The sequence below is a fragment of the Phacochoerus africanus genome, chromosome 12, assembly GCF_016906955.1.
Source record: "Phacochoerus africanus isolate WHEZ1 chromosome 12, ROS_Pafr_v1, whole genome shotgun sequence".
Taxonomy (NCBI): domain Eukaryota; kingdom Metazoa; phylum Chordata; class Mammalia; order Artiodactyla; family Suidae; genus Phacochoerus; species Phacochoerus africanus.
In genome coordinates this window covers 20,367,782-20,380,367 of record NC_062555.1, presented here as the reverse complement: position 1 = coordinate 20,380,367, position 12,586 = coordinate 20,367,782, and the positions used below count along the sequence as shown (strand labels likewise).

The window sequence follows — 12,586 nt, the reverse complement described above, 5'->3', positions numbered from 1 at the left end:
TCAAAAGGTCGTCTTAATTTTGGCACTAATTATAGGTTCAGGAGGGTTCCCAAAACCACTTTTAGTTTTAATAATTTGCAAGAAGGACTTATAGGACTCGCTGAAAGCTTTTCTATTTACAGTTACGGTTTATTACATGGAAGGGTGCAGGTTAAAGTCATCTAGGAGAAGTGCACAGGGCAGATGTCAAGAGAAGTACAGACCGCAGAGGTTCTTTCCTCTTCTCCTTACGGAATTAGGGCAGCAGTATGTTCCCAGCATCCATGTATGACAATACATGTGGAGCATTGCCAACCAGAGCAACTCACCTGAGACTTTGGGGGTGCTCCATCACATACTGCCTGACCTTTAGTCCCCAGCCCTTCCCTGAGCGGGATGATACCTTTAGTTTCCAGACCCTTTGAAACGGTTACTGTACAGTCCAAATAAATCACATCCATCATAAGTGACACTGTTAGTCTGTCTGGTGGCCAAAGGCCCCAGACAAAGATACTCCTGTGATGATGTTCTAAGGCCTAGAGATCACCTCTCGGTAGTTGCAGCAAAGGCCAGACCTCTCTTTGGCTAAGATTAGTTCTTCACTGTACAGGCCGCTTCCTGGCCTTTAGCCAAGGCTCTCCTACAACAAAATGATCATAGTTTTTGGGACATTACATTTAGTATAGCACTTATATGATGGACACAGTAAATAGTATCAGTATGAATATGTCTGTCATTTGGAGGAACCTAGCATAAGGTAGGGATAAATAAAAGGGATAAAAAAAGAAACCTCTGGAATTGCCATTGTGGCGAAGTGGATTAAGAACCTGGCATTGCCACAAGTTGCGGGGTAGGTTGCAGATGTGGCTCAGATCTGGTGTTGCTGTGGTTGTGGTGTAGGTCGGCAGCTGCAGCTTCGATTTGACCTTTAGCCTGGGGAATTTCTCTATACCACAGGAGCAGCCATAAAAAGAAAAAGGAAACCATCAATTCATCTCTTAAGGCAGTTACATACATTTTCATATTTTGACTAGTTTAATGACTTATTTTTCCCCTTTGATCTATAGGTATTTGTGCCATATCATAAACTTGGGCAGAACTGTTTAGTATAGGAACTAGCTGATGTTTAACTAAATCTAGTTCTTCCTCCAGCTGATCTTTTATTGGATCCTGAGGGGACTTTAACTGAATCTCCCAGTATATTTAATTATTAACACCAGTATCATCATAATGTGGTCGGATCTTATCAGCAAGGCCAGTGTTGATACCATATGACAATATGGCAGTATAAAAGTTAAAAAATGGTGGTATATTATCAGTGTCCCACTGAGGCATCCGCCTCTAGTTCATCATCATGTCATGTAACTAAATTATCTCTCAGAGCGATGGCATTCAGGGTTGTAGGCTTTCATTTGATGGTGCCAGGTTCCAAAAGCAGGAGTTGTCTCAGCAATGTAAAGCTTCAGTCCTTCAGGTATCTGGTGTAACTGAACTAGGAGGCAACATCATCTCTTGATCTGAGCCTCTCACAGAACATCACTGCAATATTGGATTTCCCTTGCGTAACGTATTTATTCATTCTTTTATCCGTGGTTTTTACTTTTCCTTCTCTCCATTTGTTACTTTGTTTTGCCCAAACTTTTTGTCCTTTGGAAAGAATGTTTGGTTTGACCACTGTGTTGGTCCACACTGCCAGCAGCAATACTTGTCTCGCAAGTGCCTCCATCTCAGTGCATTGATGCAAGGTAGGGTTGTGTAGATAGAGAATTAGTGACTACCTCAACTACTGAGCAATCCAGCGATATTCCCTGCCAGGCTTGTCTTTACCAGGTGGGATGAAGGCATAACACACCCTATCAGGCCCTTCGGAATTCCAACGTGGAGGTTTAAAGGCTAGAATTCCTTTCTTAGGAGTTCTTTCTGGGACCCCCATTTGCAGCCCTGGTTCTTGAACTCTGCATCTGGTAGAGAAATGAGGTGTGAGGAGGGAAGAATCATATAGTCATACCAGCACCCTCCCTCCCTGCCACTTTCTCCGGGAAAGTGAAGTATTACAAATTTACTTGTTATGTATTACTAGTGAAATAATTTTCTTCAATCATGATTTAGAGATCCCTCTTATTACTAAGGAGGCCTTTTTTTGGGGGGGGCCTTGAAATTTACTTTGCATGCTAAAATACCCAGACTTTAGTAGCCATATACCTCTGAATTTCTTTCATCTTGTTTTTATTCTTTTTTTCTTTTCATTTTTTTTCTCTTTAATACACAGCAGTGAGTTGTTTTTACTCACCAATCCAGAAAAATCTGTGACTGTCATTAATGATTTTTTTTTTTTTTGGTGTGCTTTAGCTGTTTCAAGAGTTGTTAATTTTTATAATATAATATTAGATTTATCAAAAAAGTCAAATGAATTAGTACAAATTTTGAAACAAGTAGATTTCAATGAAGACAGAGTGCCTAGATATCATAACAGTATATAACTACATTTTAAAGTAATTTCATGTTGTTATGGGAGTACCATCTGGTTGAGAATACATTATTAAAAAGAAAAATCTAAAAAAAATAAAAAGAAAAATCTATTGAACTATTTATAATGATCTATTAGCATTTCTTACATAAGTACTTACATGGTATTTTATTTATTTATTTTTATTTTTTAGTTTTTTTTTTTTTTGCTTTTTGCCTTCTCTAGGGCCGCACCCATGGCATATGGAGGTTCCCAGGATAGGGGTCAAATCAGAGCTGTAGCCACCAGCCTACGCCAGAGCCACAGCAACGCAGGATCCGAACCAAGTCTGCAACCTACACCACAGCTCATGGCAATGCCGGATCCTTAACCCACTGAGCAAGCCAGGGATTGAACCCGCAACCTCGTGGTTCCTACTCGAATTCGTTAACCACTGAGCCAGGATGGGAACTCCTTACATGGTATTTTAAAATAGATAAATTATAACTTATGTTTTCCTCCATTTCTTATTATTTAATTTTTTCAGTAGAAACGCCTTGGTTAATCTCAGATATATATTTGGTAACCTTAGCACCAAGCGCAGTCTGTGGTACATAATGAATATTCAATTCTTAGTTGATTATTTAATGAATAGAAACTGTAGAAGAAAATCAGTTGGATAAATGCTAACTAAGCATAAGCCTTTATTCAGAGTGCTAGGGCATGAGAAAGTTTTGAAGAATATCCTACTTGTTATGGAATGATGATATGTGCCCCCTGCCTTAAATTCATATGTTGAAGTTCTTAATCCCCAGTGTGCCTTTAGGAGGTAATTAGCTTAGATGATGTCATTATACCTCTACATGAGATTAGTGTCCTTTAAAAGGAGATAGCAGGGAGTACTCTCTGTCTATCTCAATGTGCACTACCAGGGAAAGGCCATGTGAGGACGCAACTAAAGGCCAGTCATCTGCAAGGCAGGAAAATAGTCCTAACTACAAGGCAAACCTTGTTGGACCTTCATCTTGGACTTCCCAGCCTCCAGAACTGTGAGAAAATAAATTTCTTTGTTTAAGCCACCCAGTTTACAGTATGTGTCCTGGCAGCCCAAGCTGACTTGGGCATTACCTTATGAAAGTCTTGCTTAGGCTTTTATAGAGCCATAGCAAGACAGGTCAAGTGGAGCGAATATCGTGCTTTGTTCCTTTGCACAACAAAATGTTACACTCTTTACAAATTGAAGGTTTATGGTAGCCTTGCATTGTAAGATGATGTTTAGCATTTTTAATCAATAAAGGTTTTAAAATTCAGGTGTGTACATTGTTTCTTTAGACATAATGCTCTTGCACACTCACCATACTGCAGTATAGTGTAAACATAACTTTTACATGCACTGGGAAACCAGTAAATTTGTGTGACTTGCTTTATTGTGGTAGCAGCTTTATTGCACTGATCTGGAACCTAACCTGCAATATCTTCAAGGTGTGCCTGTAGTGTCAGAGGCAGTTCTCAGAAGAGAAAGCAATTCTTGCAGTTTAGGAGCTGGTGGTTGGCCAGTTGGGATTTTTCCAGAGGAGTGGGGCAAGGATCATGGGCAAGAGGGAATGTGAGAACAGCTGGGCTAGGAGAGACAAGGTCATAGGAGGGTCACTGACAAAAACTTTCCGTCTTTTAGGATTTCTTACAAAACACATTAAAGTTACCGGTGATTGGTTCTCAAATTAGAAATTGTTGCCTATTACACAATTTTAGAAGGTTTTTCATTTTATAGGATATTGTTTAAGTAAATACTTTGTTAGAGAGATCATGTTAATGTATTAGAAGACAATGAGGAGCATAAAATAAAAAGCCCATAAATTTTTTAAGATAATTTGAGTCAAAAAAATTTAATTTGAAATCATTATAGATTCACAGGAAATTGCAGAGAGTACAAAAAAACTCATGTATCCTTTATCCAGTTCCCCCATTCCCTACGTCTTACCCCATTCATGATAGGACTTTTCCATATAGCAACAATGGATAGTAAAGTTTGTTTTATCACCCCTGCTCTTTTCTTTTCATCCCCATGGTCTCTTTCCAAGGTAGAGCCTTTTACATGCACTGTAGAGGTGGATCTGCTGGATTTGAATATTTCTTTCCGTTAAGTAGAAATGATTTTAATTTTGTGGTAGATTTTGAGTTACAGTGTAGATGTGAGTTGTCATTTTCACCTGTTTCCTCTTGGTGATTGTATCTAGATGGTTTTTGAAGGATATGTTATAAAAAAAAGATGAGGATTTTGGCAGCCTTTGTTATTTTATAGTCCCCAGCATTATATATATAATCATTAGTTTTTTATTGTTTATATTTTTTACTATGCATTGAGAAAGATAAGTTTGAGAAAAGTTTATGACAGAGTGTTATGAATAACTTTTCTCAGTTATAAGGTGAGCCTCAAATTAATGTTTCTATTAAGAATTCAAATGTAGGAGTTCCTGTCGTGGCACAGGGGAAACGAATCCAACTAGGAACCATGAGGTTGTGGGTTTGATCCCTGGCCTTGCTCAATGGGTTAAGGATCCAACGTGACTGTGAGCAGATGCGGCTCGGATCTGGCATTGCTGTGACCGTGGTGTAGGCCAGCAGCTGTAGCTGTGATTTGACCCCTAGCCTGGGAATTTCCATGTGCTACAGCCCTGAAAAAAGAAAACAGAAGCACTCTTATGTGAGATCTTCTCCCCCAGTTGATGTAAATGATGGAAAGGAACCAAATGAGAGTCACTGACATAATGTTGATGGAAGGAGAGATCCATGTCTTAAATTAGCAGTTCTCAGTAACCACTCCCTATGCAGTTTTCTTATTTGTGGTGTCTGGATTGCGGCAGAGGTATCTATAGCGAAGCAGCCTCACATTAATTGATTTTGTTGTCCAGCCAGAGTTGAAAACTACTGCTTTGAAGGTTAACTTATGTTGTTATAGCCACATTTTACTGTTATAGGTATAATATTTATAATAATCATTCTCTGTTACTGATGTTTTAGTGAATTTATAGAATATTGAAATATTTAGTGAACATATAGAATATTTCAGTACGGTCATTGTTTTCTAATTCTCTTTTATTCTTAATGTTATAAACAAAAATCTGTATCATTTTAATATTAATTTTGTCTTAGAGTTTTAAAGTAATGTTCATTATAAGTCAGATGTTATTTGCCTATGCTTGTGAACAAGGAAAATTACAGATTATAAAAACTTTAATGATAAATGATTCATATTCAAATTAGGAAGAAACTCGAGTAATAATTTTACAGTGATAATGTAGAGATTTCATCTCTTCTAAACATTTTCTTATTCTTTCTTAATTTTTATGGATTGTCAAAGTTTGAACTAATGTTTTGGCTGAATTTCCCTTTCACTTCCTTTGTTGACAATACCTGGTTAGCTGGCTGCCACCTTATTTGCAAGATGTCACTGACTCAGGGTGGTTCTGAATGCCAGGTGTTATTTGGCTTCTTGTATCAAAAAATGGAATTTGCTGGCCTATTGTTCCATTTATCCATTGCCATGCAACACATTGTGTTTTCTAGAAGCAGGTACACAGACAGGATGTGTAATACAAGGAGTATTAGGATTAACACCTTTGAAAGGGAGGTTTGAGGAAGAAGGATTAGGCAGAAGAAGTCAGTTTGCATGGCAGGCCAAAGGCTCAGTCAGTTCTACCAGCAGTTCTGGAGAGCCTGTGGTCCATAAGAATTGTTGTTCACTTACTTGAAATGGCTGAGTCTTATATTTCTCTGTAAATAATCCAGTGGCTCTGGGTTGTCCAAGAAAGACAGGCCTTTTGGGGAAGAGGCTCTCTGTAACTCTAAAGAGACCGCCTCTGGGGAGCTGTCTACTGCCATCTGGGTCAAAGCCCTCCATTGAAAGAGGCAGCATATCTCTGTGTCTGCCACAGACCCTGAAACACAGTGACTGATCTGAGACAACAGTCACTTTTCTGCTCATGCTGCTGCAGTTTGGAGAGGACTGGGCAATTACAGTCGAAGAAGAGACTCCGTGTGTAATATCTAAACATATGGATACTTAGGGATATATTTATTAAGAAATTCACAGCATATATAAGCATAAATATGCAGTGACAAAGACTGTCCCTACCAGATAATAAAAGTCTATATTCAGTAATTAAAAATATATTACTAAGGAGTTCCCGTCGTGGCGCAGTGGTTAACGAATCCGACTAGGAACCATGAGGTTGCGGGTTCGGTCCCTGCCCTTGCTCACTGGGTTAACGATCCGGCGTTGCCGTGAGCTGTGGTGTAGGTTGCAGACGTGGCTCAGATCCCACGTTGCTGTGGCTCTGGCGTAGGCCGGTGGCTACAGCTCCGATTCAACCCCTAGCCTGGGAACCTCCATATGCCGCGGGAGCGGCCCAAGAAATAGCAACAACAACAACAACAACAAAAAAGACAAAAGACAAAATATATATATATATATTACTACTATATGTAGAGACAGACAGTGGAACCAAGTTGAAAGTCTTATAATAGATCCAAATACTTAGCTGCATTAACATCTGATGAAGTTGCAACTCAAATAAGAAGTTCAGTAAATGGTATGTGGAAAAAATAGAATTGGATCATGCTTTTTATGGTATACCAGGAAGAATTCCAAATGGATTAAACGTTGAAGTGCAAAAAAATAAAAAGTAAAAGTGCTCCCATGGAAATGAAACATAGAGGAATTCCTTTATAATATTGATGAGGGTAACGCCTTTCTAATTATGACTCAAAATCCACAAAATCATAAAACATTGATAAATTGAACATATGCATCAAAAGGCTATATGGGAGGAAAAGTTCATAAACAAAGTCCAAAGACAGATGTTCACCTCGAGAAAAGGACTTGCAACTCAAATCATGGGCACAGGAGTACTCTTCCTAATATGTAAAGAATTCCTGGAATCGATAAAAAGACCACAATGTCACGGAAAAAAAGGCAAAAGGCATTTCTAAATATATGAAAGGGTGGTTAACACTGATAATACAGAAAATACACGTCATAACTATTGCTTTTCACCTGTAAAATGGGCCATAGGTCCAAATATTTGACTTCTGAGTGTGGAGCTGTAGGGCAGTCAGCAGTCTCAAGGGTGCTCATGGGAATGTAAATTGGCTCAAATAAATGAAGAGCGTTTGGATATACCTATCACAGTTGCAAATGCATGAAGCTTCTGACTGCAAGCTCCACATATGTGGAAATGATATATGTACAAAGTTTTTCATGAGAAGATTGGAAAAAACTCAAGTATTTATCAACATCAAACAAGTTAACTCAATTATGTCATAGTCATACAATAGAATACTGAGAAGAAGTATGAGGCTTTGTTTTGATATGGCTCCAGTGTTTGTTGTAAATTAAGAAAGAAGTATGCAGATTGATGTGCATAGTATACCATCTGTGTAAAATTAATATATTTTTATTTGCTTATGTATACATAAAGAAAACTTTAAAAGGATGGTTAAGGAATGAATTAACAATAATAATTTGAGGCAGCGCTGGAACTGAGTGGATGGATGGAAGGTCTGAGAGAAAATTTTTCAAGTGTTTGCCTTTTCTATTTTTATTTTCAACAAAATAAATGTTTTATCCCTCCATATGAGTGAATAAATAGAGTTAAATCAAAACAAAACTAAAAAATAGTCCATATGTTTTGAACCTTTGAAATGCATTCTTTGCAAGTCTGGGTAGAAGGAAAATCACAGTGGAAATCACAAAATATTTAGAGCAGCAACGAGAAAATGAAAGTACTCGGCAGCCGAATGTGGGATACAGCCACAGTAACTCGAGAAAGAAAATCTCTACTCTGATTGCTGTGGATAGGGCTTCCAAAACTATGTGATTAAAAGTGGTGGAGTTCCCGTCGTGGCGCAGTGGTTAACGAATCCGACTAGGAACCATGAGGTTTCGGGTTCAGTCCCTGCCCTTGCTCAGTGGGTTAACGATCCGGCGTTGCCGTGAGCTGTGGTGTGGGTTGCAGACGCGGCTCGGATTCTGCGTTGCTGTGGCTCTGGCGTAGGCCGGTGGCTACAGCTCCGATTCAACCCCCAGCCTGGGAACCTCCATATGCTGTGGGAGCAGCCCAAGAAATAGCAACAACAACAACAACAACAACAAAAGACAAAAAAAAAAAGAATAAAGTGGTGAGCGAGGACATCCTTGTCATGTTGCTGATCTTAGCAGAACCACTTTTAGCTTTTCCACCATTGAGAATGATGTTAGCTGTGGGTTTGTTATATATGGCTTTTTTTATTATGTTGAGGTAGGTTCTGCCTATGCCCACTTTCTGGAGAGTTTTATTATAAATTGGTGTTGAATTTTTTTAGAAGCTTTTTCTGTATTTATTGAGATGATCATAAAGTTTTTATTCTTCAACTTGTTAATGTGTATCATACAGATTGATTTTGCAGATATTGAAGAATCCTTGCATCCATGGGATAAATCCCACTTGATCATGGTGTATGATCTTTTTACTGTATTACTGGACTCAGTTTCCTAGTATTCTGTTGAGAATTTTTGCAACTGTATTCACCAGTGATACGGGCCTGTAATTTTCATTTTTTGTGGTATCATAGTCTGGTTTTGGTATCAGGGTGATGGCCTCATAGAATGAGCTTGGGAATGATTCTACCTCTGCAACTTTTTGGACCTGGGCTTTGGTTTGTTGGAAGTTTTAAAATCACAGTTTCAATTTTATTTATTTATTTATTCTTTAAGTGATTTTTTTCCCCATTATAGCTGTCTTTTTTCTTTAAATGATTTTTATTTTTTTCCATTATAGCACAGTTTCAATTTTATTGCTTGTGATTGGTCTATTCATATTTTCTATTTCTTTCTGGTTCAGTCTTGGAAGATTGTACGTTTGTAAGAGTTTGTCCATTTTATTGTTATTTAGATAAGAGTGACTATATCTCTGTTTGCCTGAGATAGATCTAGTTCATACCTATTGTCCTGGCAATTAATAGGATCCCTTTCTAAAGACTGTCCAGTGAAATTGCATGGGAAATCCTGAAACAGATCCATCTGATTTATGACATAGATGGTTTTAGCATTCAGTGGAGTGAAAGGATGTCATTCAATAAATAGTATTGGGACAAAAATAAATATAGTATGGCTTTTATCTCACACTAGACACAAAATTAATTCCAGGGAGATTGAAGACTTGTAGTGAAAACTAAAGCATTAAAACCTATGAAATATAGAACACTATCCTTATGACCCGTGGGAGGAGAAGATAAGGGAGATTTCTTAGGACAAAATAATAGAAATTATGATAGTAGAATGATGGTTGACAGGGGTTGGGGTATGGGAAATAGGGAAAGGTTCATAAAAGGGTATAGACTTTAAGTTATAAGATGAATAAGATCTGAGGGGCTAATATATAGTATGGTGATTGTAGTTGATAATATTGTATTGCTGAGCGAGTAGAACTTAAGTGTTCGCACCAACAAAACAAAACAAGACTCCAAAATGATACATGAGGTGAGATGATGGATGTGTTAACTCAATGGTGGGAATCCTTTCACAATGTATAATATGTATATTGAATTAATCATCATGTTGTATACTTTAAATATATTACAGTTTTATTTGTTGTATATTTCTCAGTGAAGCTGAAAAAAGTAAAAAGATAAAAAAACACAAATTATAAGTTGCAACATTGCATTAGCATTAAATACTTTTTTACAAATAAGAAAGACACTATAAACAATGTGGAAAAACAAGCCCACATTGTGGGGGAAGGGATTTGTAGCACCTGTACCTAAATTTGAGTAAACAGACTTCCTAAAGAATAACCAAAAAACAAAGAACATACACTGTATAAGAAAATAGGGAGTTCCTGTCGTGGTGCAGCAGAAACGAATCTGACTAGGAACCATGAGGTTGCAGGTTCAATCCCTGGCCTTGCTCAGTGGGTTAAGGATCCAGCATTGCCATGAGCTGTGGTGGAGGTTGCAGGCGTGGCTCAGATCTGGTGTGGCTGCGGCTGTGGCATAGGCCAGCAGCAACAGCTCTGATTGGACCCCTAGCCTGGGAACCTCCGTATGCCATGGGCGTGGCCCTGAAAAAAAAAAAAAGACAAAAGAAAAAGAAAATGGCAAGGGATTTTAACTGGTGTTTTATAGAAGAGGAATCTAGGATGACCATTGATAGTATACAAAAAAAAAAGAAGAAGAATCTTAATCTTACTAGTAATTCTGCTAGTAAGGTTGAAGATGTACAGGTCTTTTATCATAGCAGTTCCACTTTTAAATAGCCAGAGGAAGTGTTCCCATGTGAGTATACGGAGATATTTATAAAAATATTCATCTCAGATTTTGTGTAACAGCAAAATAAACATCTAAATCAATCTAAAATTGTTAGAAACACTCTAAATTCCATAATCAGGAAAATAGATAAATTATATATGTAAGAAAATATTCCATGTAGTATTTAGATTAATGAACTAGAATAGTATGTATCAACATGGGTAAATTTTAGAAGCATAATATTAGAATAAAACCTATTTGCAAAAGACTATTACACACAGTTTGGTAGCAGTTATAAACTTTAAAGATATTCAGGAAAATACTTTATGTAGTCTTCTGAATGCATATGTATGTGCTAATAATATAAAATATGCATGGATAGAGTAAACACCAAATTCAGGATTGGGGTTGCTAACCTCTGGTGATTGGAGGAAGGAGATGGTGTCAGCAAGGGTAGTGAGATACTTGGGGAGTGTTAGAACTATCAATAATGTCTCTAAATATTTTCCATTTCATCAATTATTAATTATTATAAGTATATAAGTACAATTTATTTCTTATTGTTTAATATTTCCTATTTTTTACATAGCCACAAATATTATTGATGTTCATAATCCTGTCTTTGTAGTTCCTTTAATCTCCTTTAAAATCTGAGAAATCTACCAGTACCTATTATGTATGATTATATAGCTTAATTTTTTTTTTGTCTTTTCTATGGCTGTGGCATATAGAGATTCTTAGGCTAGGGGTCCAATTGGAGCTGTAGCTGCTGGCCTACACTACAGCCAAAGCAACACCAGATCGGAGCCGTGTCTGTGACCTACACCACGGCTCACGGCAATGCCAGATCCTTAACCCACTGAGCGAAGCTAGGGATCGAACCCGCAACCTCATGGTTCCTAGTTGGATTTGTTAACTGCCGAGCCATGACAGGAACTCCTAGCTTAACATTTTTAAAAATTAAGAATAATCCATCATACAATTCTAAGTGTAATAAAATTCATTGAGTAAATAAAAAAGAATAAAATAGTTTTCTCCTCAGATAAAAATGATCTAGGTAATTTCTAAGATTCTTTCCAGCACTAAAGTGTACTTCTTTGATGTTTCTAAACAACAGAAAATCTTTTCTTAGTATAGCATTTCTGGTAATTGAGAGTTTTAAATTCAAATATTGAGGATTATGATGCCAATTTCTTATATAGGTTGTTGTTTTCTCTGTTAAGTAACCATCTACAACAGGAGTCAGCAAACTTTTTCTATAAAGGGCCGAATAGGTCAGAACTGCTGAACTCTGCGCTTGTAGTGGAGTAGCTACTACAAAGGTTTGCAACATTTTTTGTGATTCAAATGTAGAAACAAATGCAAAAGCTGGCGTGATTTAGTTTGTCATTAATTAGATTTGGATATCTTACAAGCCTTTGACCTAACATCTATAAATAGCTTTATATAATAAAGATCACTATTAATTGTTTAAGCTGGTTTTCTTTTCGATTTTTTCTTTTCTTTTTTTTTTTTTTGGTCTCTTGGTCTTTTTGCCTTTTCTAGGGCCGCTTCCCGCTCATATGGAGGTTCCCAGGCTAGGGGTCGAATGTGAGCTGTAACCACTGGCCTACGCCACAGCCACAGCAACTCAGGATCCGAGCAGCGTCTGCGACCTACACCACAGCTCATGGCAACGTCAGATCCTTAACCCACTGAGAAAGGCCAGGGATCGAACCTGCAACTTCATCGTTCCTAGTTGGATTCGTTAACCACTGAGCCGCGACAGAACTCCTGATTGTTTCAGCTGTTTTTCAAATCAGCTTTATGAAGCAGTTCTTTTTGTATTGTCGTGATCCACAATAGCTGAAAATTTATCTACATTAATGTTCAGGG

General features: G+C 37.6%; 1 protein-coding gene across 11 annotated transcripts in view; it reads left to right on the top strand.

The window, feature by feature from the left end:
• CDC42BPA (CDC42 binding protein kinase alpha) overlaps nt 1–12,586 on the top strand; it is a 289,959-nt gene that overhangs the window by 118,641 nt on the left and 158,732 nt on the right. The gene's annotated exons all lie outside the window — the stretch shown is intronic.